The 12287-nt window shown below is 39.9% G+C and overlaps 1 protein-coding gene across 1 annotated transcript in view; it reads left to right on the top strand.

Moving 5' to 3' along the window:
- Nucleotides 1-12287, top strand: part of CROCC2 (ciliary rootlet coiled-coil, rootletin family member 2) — a 95699-nt gene that overhangs the window by 2446 nt on the left and 80966 nt on the right. The gene's annotated exons all lie outside the window — the stretch shown is intronic.

Raw genomic sequence — 12287 nt, 5'->3', positions numbered from 1 at the left:
CTGCCCAGTTCAAACTGTTTTCTAATTTTCATTGTGGTTTCTTATTTTATCCATAGGTCTTTACTCTCCAAAGATCTAGAAATGTTCAAATTATCTCTTTTTGATATATCTAGTTTAATTGCACTGTGGCCAGGGAACTGTTCTGTACCATTTCAAGCCTCTGAAAGTTTCTGAGTCTTGTTTTATACACCTAATTTCTGTCGATGTCTGGTGTACCCCTGAAGAGAAAGGTGCTTTGCAGCTGTTGGTGGAGAGTTCTAGAACGTTCTTTACATCAGGGTTGCTGATTGTGCAGTGAAAATCTATAGCCCTGTTGATTCTTGGCTGCTCTGTCAGCTACTGAGAAAGGTGTGTTGAGATTTCCCATTTACGGGAAGAGGACTTGGCCCAGTGGACAGGGCATCCATCTACCACATGGGAGGGCCGCGGTTCAAACCCTGGGCCTCCTTGACCCGTGTGGAGCTGGCCCATGCGCAGTGCTGATGCGCGCAAGGAGTGCCCTGCCACGCAGGTGCGTCCCCGCATAGGGGAGCCCCACGCGCAAGGAGTGCACTCCGTAAGGAGAGCCGCCCAGTGCGAAAGAAAGTGCAGCCTGCCCAGTAATGGTGCCGCACACGGAGAGGTAAAACAGCAAGATGACACAACGAAACACAGATTCCCGTGCCGCTGACAACAACAGAAGCGGACAAGAACACGCAGCAAACAGACACAGAGAACAGACAACTGTGGGGGGCGGGGTGAGGGAAGGGGAGAGAAATAAATAAAATAAATCTTTAAAAAAAATTTGCCATTTTGGTCCTGGATTTCTCATTTTCCCTGTTTACTTTGAACAACTTTTGCTTTCTATATTTGAGGGCTATGTTAATAAGGATATATAGATGTAGAACTATTATAACTTCCTGGTGAATTGAACCTGTTATCATTTGAAGGGCCCCTCTTCATCTCCTTGCCTTGAAGTCCACTTCATCTGATTTAATATTTACACTACACCAGTCTTCTTTTGGATGGTATTTGCAGAGATTTTTCCCCCCATCCTTTAACTTCCAAGTGCTCTGTTGAAATTATGCATTAGATGCCTCTCTTTTAATTAGGTTTTGCTTTGCTTTATCTATTCCCATCATTTCATCTTTTAATTGCAGTATTTAATTTGTTTGCATTTATGTAATTGCTGGTTTGTTGGGGTTATAATTATGATTCTCCTAGCTGCTTCTATTTCTTTCATCTCTTTTATGTTCCTTCTTTTTATTGCTGTCTTTTGGATTGACTGAATCTGGCTACATATTTTTATTTGTATCTGGAAATGTAATAACTAGAGCATCATTCCTATTGTTCACAGGGTCTTTTTATATTGCCTCTTTTTTAATGATGAGACACTCCCCCCTCTGCCTCCCACCTCTCCCTCTTTCCTGGTAACCTCTAATCTGCATTTTTCTCTGCAAATTTGCTATTTCTAGTCATTTTATAGATGATATTCAATATTTGTCCTTATGCATCTTGCTGATTCCACTGAACACAATGTTTTCAAGGTGATTACATGTTGCAGAAGTTAAAAATAACTTCATTTTTATGGCTTAATATCCCGTTGTGTATATGAACCAGATTTTGTGTATCCATTCATTTGTTGATGAATATTTGGGTTGTTTCCAGCTCTTGGCTATTGTTAATCGTGCTGCTATAAACAATGGTATACAAGTATCTACTGTGACCCCACTTTCTCTTTCAGTATATACCTAGAAGTGGGATTACTGGGTCATATGGTAACTCCATATTTAATGTTTTGAGGAACCACCATATTGATTTCCACAGTAGCTGCACCACTTCACATCTCACCAACAATGCACTAGAGTCCCAAAATCTCTGCCTCTAACACTTGTTATTTTCTATTCTTTTATTAATGGCCATCCTTCTGGGTGTGAAATTCTGTCTCTATGTGGTTTTCATTTGTGTTTCTCTGATGGCTAAAGCTGTTAAGCATTTTTTCATGTGTTTATTGGCCATTTTTATATGTTCTTTGGGGAAATGTCCTTTGACAATTTATTAATTGGATTGTTTGGCCTTTTGTTATTGAGTTGCAAGAGTCCTTTATATATTCTGGATATTAAACCCTTATCTGATATATGGTTTAAAAGTATTTTCTCCCATTTGGTAGATTGTCATTTCCCTTCCTTGATAATTTCCTTTGATGCACAAAAGGTTTAAATTTTTATGAAATCAAATTTATCTATTGTTTCTTTTGTTCCTTGTGCTTTTGTTGTCAATCTAAGAATCCATTGCCTAATTCCAGGTCATGCCAATTCATCTCTATGGTGTCTTCTAAGAGTTTTATAGTTTTCGCTGTTGTATTTAGGGCCTTGATGCATTTTGAGTCGATTTTTATATATCGTGTGAGGTAGGGGTCTAACATCATTCTTCTGCATGTTGATACCCATTTTTCCCAAAACTATGTGTTGAAAAGACTATTCTTTTCCCACTGCATGGACTTAGCACCCTTCTCAAAAATCAGTTGGTCATCAATGTAGGAGTCTATTTCTGGACTTTAATTTCTGTTCCACTGATCTCTTTGCTCTTTGTGACAGTACCACACTGTTTTTATTACTGTTGCTTTGTAATACAATTTGACATTGGGAAGTGTAGCAGTTTATTTATGAATTCCAAAAGATAGCCACAGATTTCTGACACTTTGTATCAGCACCCCCTTTATTCTGACTAATACAGAATTTGGTACTGAGGCATGGGGTTGTGCTTTTGCAATTACCAAAAGGCTGAAACAGTTTTATAAATGGGTAAGGAATATTTTTTGGAGAAATTATGTGGTGCTTGATAGGAAAGGACTAGACTGCTTCAAAGAAACTGTTGCTAGGAATATGGATGCTAAAGAGAATTTTTGGGAAGCAGATGTGGCTCAAGCAATTGGGCTCCCATCTACCATATAAGAGGTCCAGGGTTCAATGCATAGGACTTCCTGGTGAAGGCGAGCTGGCTGGTGTGGTGAGCTGGCCCATACAGAGTGCTGGCCCACATGGAGTGCTGACCGACGCAGAGTGTTGCCCCGTGCAGAACCAAGAAAATGGCCATTGGGCAAGCCTGCAGAAAGGTTGGGTCCCCATGGAGAAGAAATCATCATCTTCAGAATGACTCTCAGACTTTGAAGTCTAATGAAGTATGCCCTGCAGATTTACAGAGATGTAAGAGACCTGTGACTCATGCTTTCCTCCCAGTTTCTCCTTACGATAATGCAACTGTTGATCCTTTGTCTGTCCCTTTTTATATTGAAAGCAGATAAATTGTTTTTTAAGTTTCAGAGGTCTACAGCCAGATGGGACTTTGTCCCAAGAAAAATGGTATTTTTATAAACTGATTGTAATATGATTTTGTACTTAGCATTGTTACGGAATTAAGGTTGTTTATTTTTTTTAATATTGTAAAGTCTTTTTGGAATTCAGAAGGTGGAGCATGGCAATTTATTATTTATGAATTCCAAAAGAGATATCTGATTATGTTTATAAACTGGTCAGTTCCTCTGGGTGTGATACCCTTTGATTGTATTAAAGTCAAAGGTTATGTTTACTTGATTGAATTACGTTAAGATTAAGGCTTTGATTAGACCACATCCATTAGGTCATGCAGGGTTGAGTCCCCATCTCCATGGTGGGGATAAAACAGACTCTTACAGGGAAGGAGACACACAGGAAAACACAGAAGAATAGATATGGCTCATTGGACACAGCAGAGGCCCTGGGAAGAGAGATGAACCTGATAGTCTACAGCAGACCTTGTGAAGAGAACAGAGCAGCTGAGCCTGGAAAGAAGTGAGCCCTGGAGAAAGAGAGACTTATGTTAGCCTACAGCTGAGATCAGAAGAAGCTGGGACCGTGGAGCCTTAAGAGGAAGATGGAAGGTTGAACCCTTGCAGATAACACCTGCCATCTTGCTTCAACATGTGGCCAATGACTTTGGATGAGAAAGTACTTCTTATGGCACCTTGAGTTGGACTCTTTATCACCTTATAACTGTAAAACTTCTATCCCGAATAAATACCCTTTATAAAAGCCAACAGATTTCTGGTACTTTGCATCAGCACCCTCTTTGACTAATACTGGACGTGTGAACCCTTCAACTTTGTCCTTCTTTCTCAAGATGGTTTTGGCTCTTCAGAACCCCTCACAATTCCATATAAATTTGAGGACCAGTTTACATTTCTGGAAAAAAAAAAAAAGCTGCTGGAATTTCAATAGGGATTGCATTAAATTTGTATATTGTTTTGGTTATTATTGACAAATTAACAATGTTAACTCTTCCAATCCATGAACATAAGATGTCTTGCCATTTCTTTAGGTCTTCTTCAATTTCAGCAAATATTTTGTACTTTTTATTATATAAGTTTTTTTATCCTTTCTTAAATTTATTCATAAGAATTTTATTCTTTTAGATGTTACTGTAAATGGAATTGTTTTCTCAATTTCATCTTTAGATTGTTCCTTGCTAGTGTAGAAGAACACAACTGTTTATGTGCGTGTGTGTTGATCTTGTACCCTGACCCTTCGCTCAATTCATTTCTTAGCTCTAATATTTTTCTTGTGGATTCCTTTGGGTTTTATCTATATAAAACCATGTCATCTGCAAATAGAGATAGTTTTACATCTTCTTTTCCAAGATGGCTGTTATTTATTTATTTATTTTTGCCTAATTGCTCTGGCAAGAACTTTTAGAGCAATACCGAATAGGAGGAGTGAAGGTGGGCACCTTTGTCTCATTCCCGTCTTAAGGGTTAAAGCTTTAAGCCTTTCGCCAGTGAGTACAATGTTAGCTGTGCATTTTTAATAAACGTCTTTTACTACACTGAGAAAGTTCCCATCTATTTCTCCTTTTCTGAGTGTTTTTATCAATAAATGGTGCTAGGTTTGCCAAATGCTTTTTCTGCATCTATTGATATTTGCAGTGCATTACATTGATTAGTTTTAGTATGTTGAACCACCCTTGCATTCCTGGGATGGATCCCGCTTGGTCATGGCGCGTAATTCCTTTAATATGCTTTGGATTTGGCTTGCTGGTATTTTGTTAAGGATTTTTGCATGTATATTCATATTGGAAGTGGGTATGTAATTTCTTTTTTGTTTGTGTGTATTAGTCAGCCAAAGGGGTGCTGATGCAAAATACCAGAAATTGGTTGGTTTATATAAAGGGTATTTATTTGGGGTAGGAGCTTATAGATACAAACCATAAAGCATAAATTACTTCCCTCACCAAAGTCTATTTTCATGTGTCGGAGCAAGATGGCTGCCAATGTCTGTGAGGGTTGAGGCTTCCTGGGTTCCTCTGGGCTCAGCTCCTCTGTTTTCTCCACAAGGTCAGCTGTAGACTATGAGTTTCTCTAGGTTTTGCCTCTCTCCACAAGGTCAGTAGATATCAGGTGAACGGCTCTGTCTCCTTCCCTGGGGCTCCAGCTTCAGCATGAAGCGACATCAAAACTCCAACATAAGCCCTCAACTCTGTCCTTTGCCATGCCTCCTATTGACGTGGCCCAATCAAAGCCCTTATCATAACTTAATCATGCCTAGGTTCAGACCAGTTTACAAACATAATCCAATATCTATTTTTGGAATTCATAACTATGTCAAACTGCTACATTGTGTGATATTTTTACCAGGCTTAGTATCAAAGTAATGCTGGCCTCAGTAGAATGAATTGGGAAGTGTCTCCTCCTCTTGAATTCTTTGGAAGAATTTGGAAAGGATTTGTATTAATTCATTAAATGTTTGCTAGAATTCACCAGTGAAACCCTTTTGTCCTGGGCTTTTCTTTCATGGAAGGTTTTTGATTATTGATTCAATCTCTGTACCTATTATAGTTTTGTTGATCTTTTCTATTTCTTCTTGAGTCAATTTAGGTAACTGATGAATTTCTATGAGTTTTTCCATTTCTTCTAGATTACCTAGTTTGTTGGTATACAATTGTTCATAATAGTCTCTTCTAATCCTTTTTGTTTCTGTAAGATCAATAACAATATCAACATTTTCCTTTTTTATTTTAGTTATTTGCATCTTTTCGCTTTTTTTCTTTGTCAGTCTAACTAAATGTTTATCAATTTTATGGACAAAGAACCCACTTTTGTTTATTCTCTCAATTGCTTTTGTAATCTCTGTTTCATTTATCTCCACTCTAATCTTAATTATTTTCTTTATTCTCCTAACTTTAGGTTTACTTTGGTCTTGTTTCCCTAGTTCCTCAAGATGTAAAGTTAGGTTATTAATTTGAAATCTATCTTCTTTTCAAATACAGGTGTTCATAGCTCTGAGCACTGCCTTCATTGCATCCCATAAATCTTGGTACGTTGTGATTTTGTTTTCATTTGTCTCCAAATAGCTTCCAATTTCCCATGTAATTTATTCTTTATCCCATTGGTTGTTTAAGAGTCTGCTATTTAATTTCCATATATTTGTAAATTTTCCAGTTTTCCTTTTATGCTATTGATTTCTAGCATCATTCCATTGTGGTCAGAGATGTTACTTTTTATTTCAATATGTAAAAAAATTTTAGGCTTCTCTTCTGATCCAACATGTGGTCTATCTTAGAGAATGATCTGTGTGCATTTAAAATGATGTGTATTCCACCGTTGTTGAATGAACTGTTCTATATATGATTTATCTATGAACGGTTTATATATAGGTATATATAGAAAGTGTTCAATATATCATGTATATGGTTCTAGTTGGTTTATAGTGTTGTTTAAGTCCTTTATTTCCTTGTTGATCTTCTGTTTAAATGTTTTATCCAATGTTGAAAAGGATATATTGAAATCTCAAACTATTATTTTATAACTGTCTATTTCTCCTTTTAATTCTCAGTTTGCTTCATATATTTTGGTGCTCTGCTGTTAGGTGCATATATGTTTATAATTGTTAAATCTTCTTATTGAATTGACTCTTCTATCAACATATAATGTCCCTCTGTGTCTTTTATAACAGATTTTTACTTAAAGTCTATTTGATCTGATTTAATAGAACCACACACACACCCTTGGGTTATTATCCATATGAAATATTTTTTCCTTTCTTTCACTTTCAACCTATTTTTATCTTTGGATATAAGATGGGTCTCTTGTGAACAGCACATAGCTGGGTCATATTTCTTTATCCATTCTGTCATTCTCTATACTCTGGAAATTTTGATTAGAGTGTTTATATTTAGAGAAATTACTGATATGGCAAGATTTACTTCTGCCATATCAGTAATTTTTACCTTTTTATTTAGGTGATATTTTATAATGAGCCATTTTGAATCATTTATACTTTCCTTTTTGTAGACTTTTGGATATTTTCTTTATAGTTACCACAGGAATTATATTTAGCATATTAAATCTATTATAATTTAGTTTGTATAGATTCTGACTTGACTTCAATAGCCTACACATGCACAGTGCCTCTCTCTCTTCCATCCCCCTCTTTATGTTGTTATGTCACAAATTACAGCTTTATGAATTGTGTGTCCCTTAACAAAATGTATGCTTGTTTTTTTATGCATTTGAATTTTCAGGTTATGAGAAGTCAAGATAGCATTACAGGAAGCAGACTTGGCCCAGTGGATAGGGCATCCATCTACCACCTGGGAGGTCCACGGTTCAAACCCCAGGCCTCCTTGACCCGTGTGGAGCTGGCGCACGCACAGTGCTGATGTGCGCAAGGAGTGCTGTGCCACACAGGGGTGTCCCCTGCATAGGGCAGCCTCACACACAAGGAGTGCGCCCCATAAGGAGAGCTGCCAAGCATGAAAGAAAGTGCAGCCTGCCCAGGAATGGCACTGCACACATGGAGAGCTGACGCAGCAAGATGATGCAACAACAACAACAACAAAAAAGAAACACAGATTCCCGTGCCACTGACAACACCAGAAGTGGACGAAAAGAAGAACACACAGCAAAAGGACACAGAGAACAGACAACCGGGGTGGGGTGGGGGGGGGAAGGGGAGAGAAATAAATAAAATAAATCTTTAAAAAAAAAAAGATAGCATTACAAATGAAAAATGTAATAATCCTGGCATATATATTTATCCATATTATTTCCTCAAGCATCATTGAGATACTGTCTAGCATCCTTTCCTTTCACATACTTTAAAATTTCCTGTAATGAACTCCCTCCATTCTTGTTCATCCAGAAATATTTTAATTTCTCCATCTTTTTTGAACAGTAATTTTGCCAGCTATTATTATTATTTTTTTTTAAAGATTTATTTATTTATTTAATTTCCCCCCCTCCCCTGGTTGTCTGTTCTTGGTGTCTATTTGCTGCGTCTTGTTTCTTTGTCCGCTTCTGTTGTCGTCAGCGGCACAGGAAGTGTGGGCGGCGCCATTCCTGGGCAGGCTGCTCTTTCTTTTCACGCTGGGCGGCTTTCCTCACGGGCGCACTCCTTGCGCGTGGGGCTCCCCCACGCGGGGGACACCCTTGCGTGGCACGGCACTCCTTGCGCGCATCAGCACTGCGCATGGCCAGCTCCACACGGGTCAAGGAGGCCCGGGGTTTGAACCGCGGACCTCCCATATGGTAGACGGACGCCCTAACCACTGGGCCAAAGTCCGTTTTCCCTGCCAGCTATTATTATTTTTAGGTAACAGTGTTCTGCTTTCAGCACTTTAAATATGTCCACCACTGCTTTCTGGTCTCCATGGTTTCTGCTGAGAAATCAGGTGTGACAGCTATCAGGGACCCCTTCTACGTGGCATGTTGCTTCTCTCTTCCCATTTTTAAGAGCCTGCCTTTGTCCCTGGTATTGGATAGTCTGATCATGTGTCTCAATATAGATCTCTTTAGGTTCATCCTGGTTGCTGTTCATTGAGCATCTTGGATTTGAATATTCATGTATTTTATCAGATTTGGGAAGTTTTCTGCCATTATTTCTTCAAATATTCTTTCTGGCCCTTTCTCTCACTCTTCTCTTTTGGGATTTCTAAGATGCATTCATTGGTTTGCTTGATGGTCTCCCACAGGCTCCTCAGGCTCTGTTCATTTTTTTTTTCTTCTTTTCTTTCTGCTCCTCAACTTGGACAATGTCAATTGTTTTGTCTTTGCGTTCGCTGGTCCTCCTCCTGCCTCTTCCAATCTGCTCTTGAGGCCCTCTAATTTTTTCACCACAGTTGTTTACTTTTGACTTCCAGAATTCACATTTAATTTTTCTTTATAATTTCTAACTCCTTATTGAAATTCTCATTTTGTTCATATATTGTTTTCCTGATTTTCTTTAGCTCTTTCTACATCTTTTCCTTAGTTCACTGATGTATTAATGTGAGTGTGCTAAGACATTTGATTAGCAATTCCACCTCCTCAAATTCTTTTTTTTTTTTTTCTTTTCCTGTGAATGGACCTTACTTTCCTGTCTCCTTGTATATTTTATGGTTTTTGGTTGAGAACTGGACATTCTTAGTATTATATTGTGGTCACTTAAAAAATCTAGTTCTCCCACTTCAATCCATCAGACTAAGAACAAGAAGGAAAGAAAGAGAGGAAAAAGAAAAATAATAAAAAATACTATCAAACAGATAACACAGACAAAAAGAAAAAACAGAGAAAAAACAAAGAATAACCAAAAATCCAGTGAACTATACTGCCACTCCAAGGCTCTTGTTATGTGCTGGTGGGAAGCAGAAGCTGCTGCTTTTGAGCCTGAAACCTAAGCCAGCATCCCTGCTCATCACTCAGGGACCTACCAGACCCCAACTATAAAACAGAGAAAGAAAGAAACAAACAAGCCAAACAGAAGAGAGAAAGAGGAGGACCCGCTCTTTGTGTCCCTGTGGATGTTGGGGTGAGGCCAGAAAATGCTACTGCTGAGAGAATCTGAGGCATCCACACTGGACACTCAGGGTTCCACCAGACTAAATGCACAAGAAAGAGAAAGAAAAAATCCAACCAATGAAAGGAGTGCACTGGTAACTATGGACATGAGGCCAGAAGTCACCTCTGCTGCAAGAGAGGGCTGAACCCATGGCCAGAGCCTGTGCTGTGCCTCCAGAGGCAGGCCATATCAGAAATACTCACAGAAAGAAAGAAAACACTAATGCTTTACCTCCAGGTGGATGCTGGTGGAAGGCTGGGAGCCCTGCTGTCCAGAGGGCCAAACCTGAGGCCAGCTTCCATGCAGATCCCTCAGAGATTCCCCAGAGACACCGCCACCCTCAAGGCCAGCTTCTAGAGGAGGCCTTGTCCACAGGCCTGGCTGGACATCCTAGAATCCACAGGGCTGGGCAATGTGGGCTGGTCACGGGCTTGTGCTTTCACTTACGAAGGCTGAACTCTCAGCGGCCTCTCGCTTCTTCTGGCCCTGCTGTAGTTGTTCTAAAGGTCTGCTCTGGTTCCAGGGTTACCACCTGGTTAATTTCATTGTTTTCTTTGAGCTCTTTCATTTTCCCAGTGGAAGAAGCACTTTGTAAAACTTCCTACTCCGCCATTTTGCACCTGTATTCTTTTTCATCTGGCTGTGTTTTGACAAGGGTTTGACGGTAAGGGTTGATAGGTAAGGATGACTTGGAGTTCTGACCTCAGGTGTTGTCTGAGAGTGGAGTTGTCACCTACAGATATGGAAGACACTGGAAGAGGTGCAGGTTTGGATGGAAAGATAAAAGTTTGGTTTTGAGCATCTTAGAATGGAGAAGGCTGTTAACATCCAAGAGGAGATGGAGGCAAATGGACCTATGAATCTGGATTCAGGGAGGAGCTCCAGGCTGGAAATACACACTTAGAGTTGTTGGCATGTAGATAATTGGGTGAGATCCCCAAGGAGTGAGTGTAACTAGGAAAGAGGATTCGGAGCCTTCCACCATTTAAAATGGGAGAGGTGAGAAAGAAACAACCAAGATGAACAAGAAGGGGTGGCCAGTGAAATGAGAAAAACTGGGAGGGCACAATGTCAAAAGTCCAGTGAAGAGTGATTCACGGAGGAGGCAATGGCCATCAGTGCCAGGTGCTGCTATTTGACAAGCAAGATGGAGATGCGGTATGGACTATTGGCTTTAGCAAAATCGAGGGCATTGGTGACCCTGACTGCAAGTGTACCTGGAGGGAGGCGTAAGAGCAAATAATTTTTTAAGGAGAGGATAAATTACAACATGTTTTGCAATCTGATAGAGAAAAATCATACACAAGAGAGGGAAGAATTGCTGGAGCAATATCTTAAGTAAGACAGAAGAGGATGGTGGTGATCAGTGGATGGATGGATTAAAGCAGGATTGACAAACTTTCTGTAAAGGGCCAGATAGTCGATGTTTTAGGGGTTGTAAGCCATGCATTTTCTATATACTCAGTTCTGCCTTCGTAATGCAAAGGCAGCCATTGACGATATGTAAGCAAATGGGCATGGCTGTGTCCAGCACAATGGGCCAAATTTGGGCCACAGGCTAAAGCTGGCTGACCTCTGGACTGGAGGGTGGATGGGGTGTGTGGGTGGAAGGATCGATAGACGGATGGTTGAATAGGTGGGTAGATATGGGTGGATAGATGGTGGATTGGAGAGTGGGCAGAAATACATCACTCACAAGATTCTGGGGTAAGGGCAGGATCTACGAGAGGCTCCCTAGATTTTTTTTCCCTTTTGGTTCAAGTACTGCATGCATACAGAAACACGCATCCATTGTACATGTGCAGCTCAAAGAATTTTCACAGAGTGAATGCACCCACGTGACCAGCACCCAAGGAGGGGGCATTACCAGAACACCAAAAGTCTCCCGAGCCTAGAGGAGTCTTTCAAGCTTTGGAACTTTGTCAAAAGAAACCACCCATCACGTGCTCCTTGGTACCTGCTTCCTTTTCCTACGTTCATGAAGTTAATCCAGAAAGCAGCATCTCATTTCATTGCTTTAGAGCATTCCATCGTGTGACTATACCACAATTTGTTTTTATCCACTCTGCTCTTCCTGCCATTGGCCTGATTGCAAATCAGAGCTGATGTGAAAGCCGCGAACATTCTAGCTCGTGTCTTTTGGCACCATAGTATACACTCTAATGTAATGCTAAGGTATTAATAGTTGCATGCCCGAGGTGGGAGCACTGGATCACAGCTTCCTTATATTCAGCTTCAGTAGACACTGCCAAGAAGATTTCCAAAGTGGCTGGACCAGTTTACAGTGTATGAGAGGCTGGTTGCGCTACATACTTGCCAAAAGTTGGCATTTTCTATCATTTTCCTTTTTAGCCATTCGGTGGATGTACAATGGTGTATCATATTGTGGTTTCAATTAGCATTTATTTGATGATTAATAATGAAGTTAAGCCCCTTTCTGTATGTTTGTTGGCCACTTAG

Source organism: Dasypus novemcinctus, chromosome 7, assembly GCF_030445035.2.
Source record: "Dasypus novemcinctus isolate mDasNov1 chromosome 7, mDasNov1.1.hap2, whole genome shotgun sequence".
NCBI classification, from domain to species: Eukaryota; Metazoa; Chordata; class Mammalia; order Cingulata; family Dasypodidae; genus Dasypus; species Dasypus novemcinctus.
This window is presented reverse-complemented; position numbering and strand designations above follow the sequence as displayed.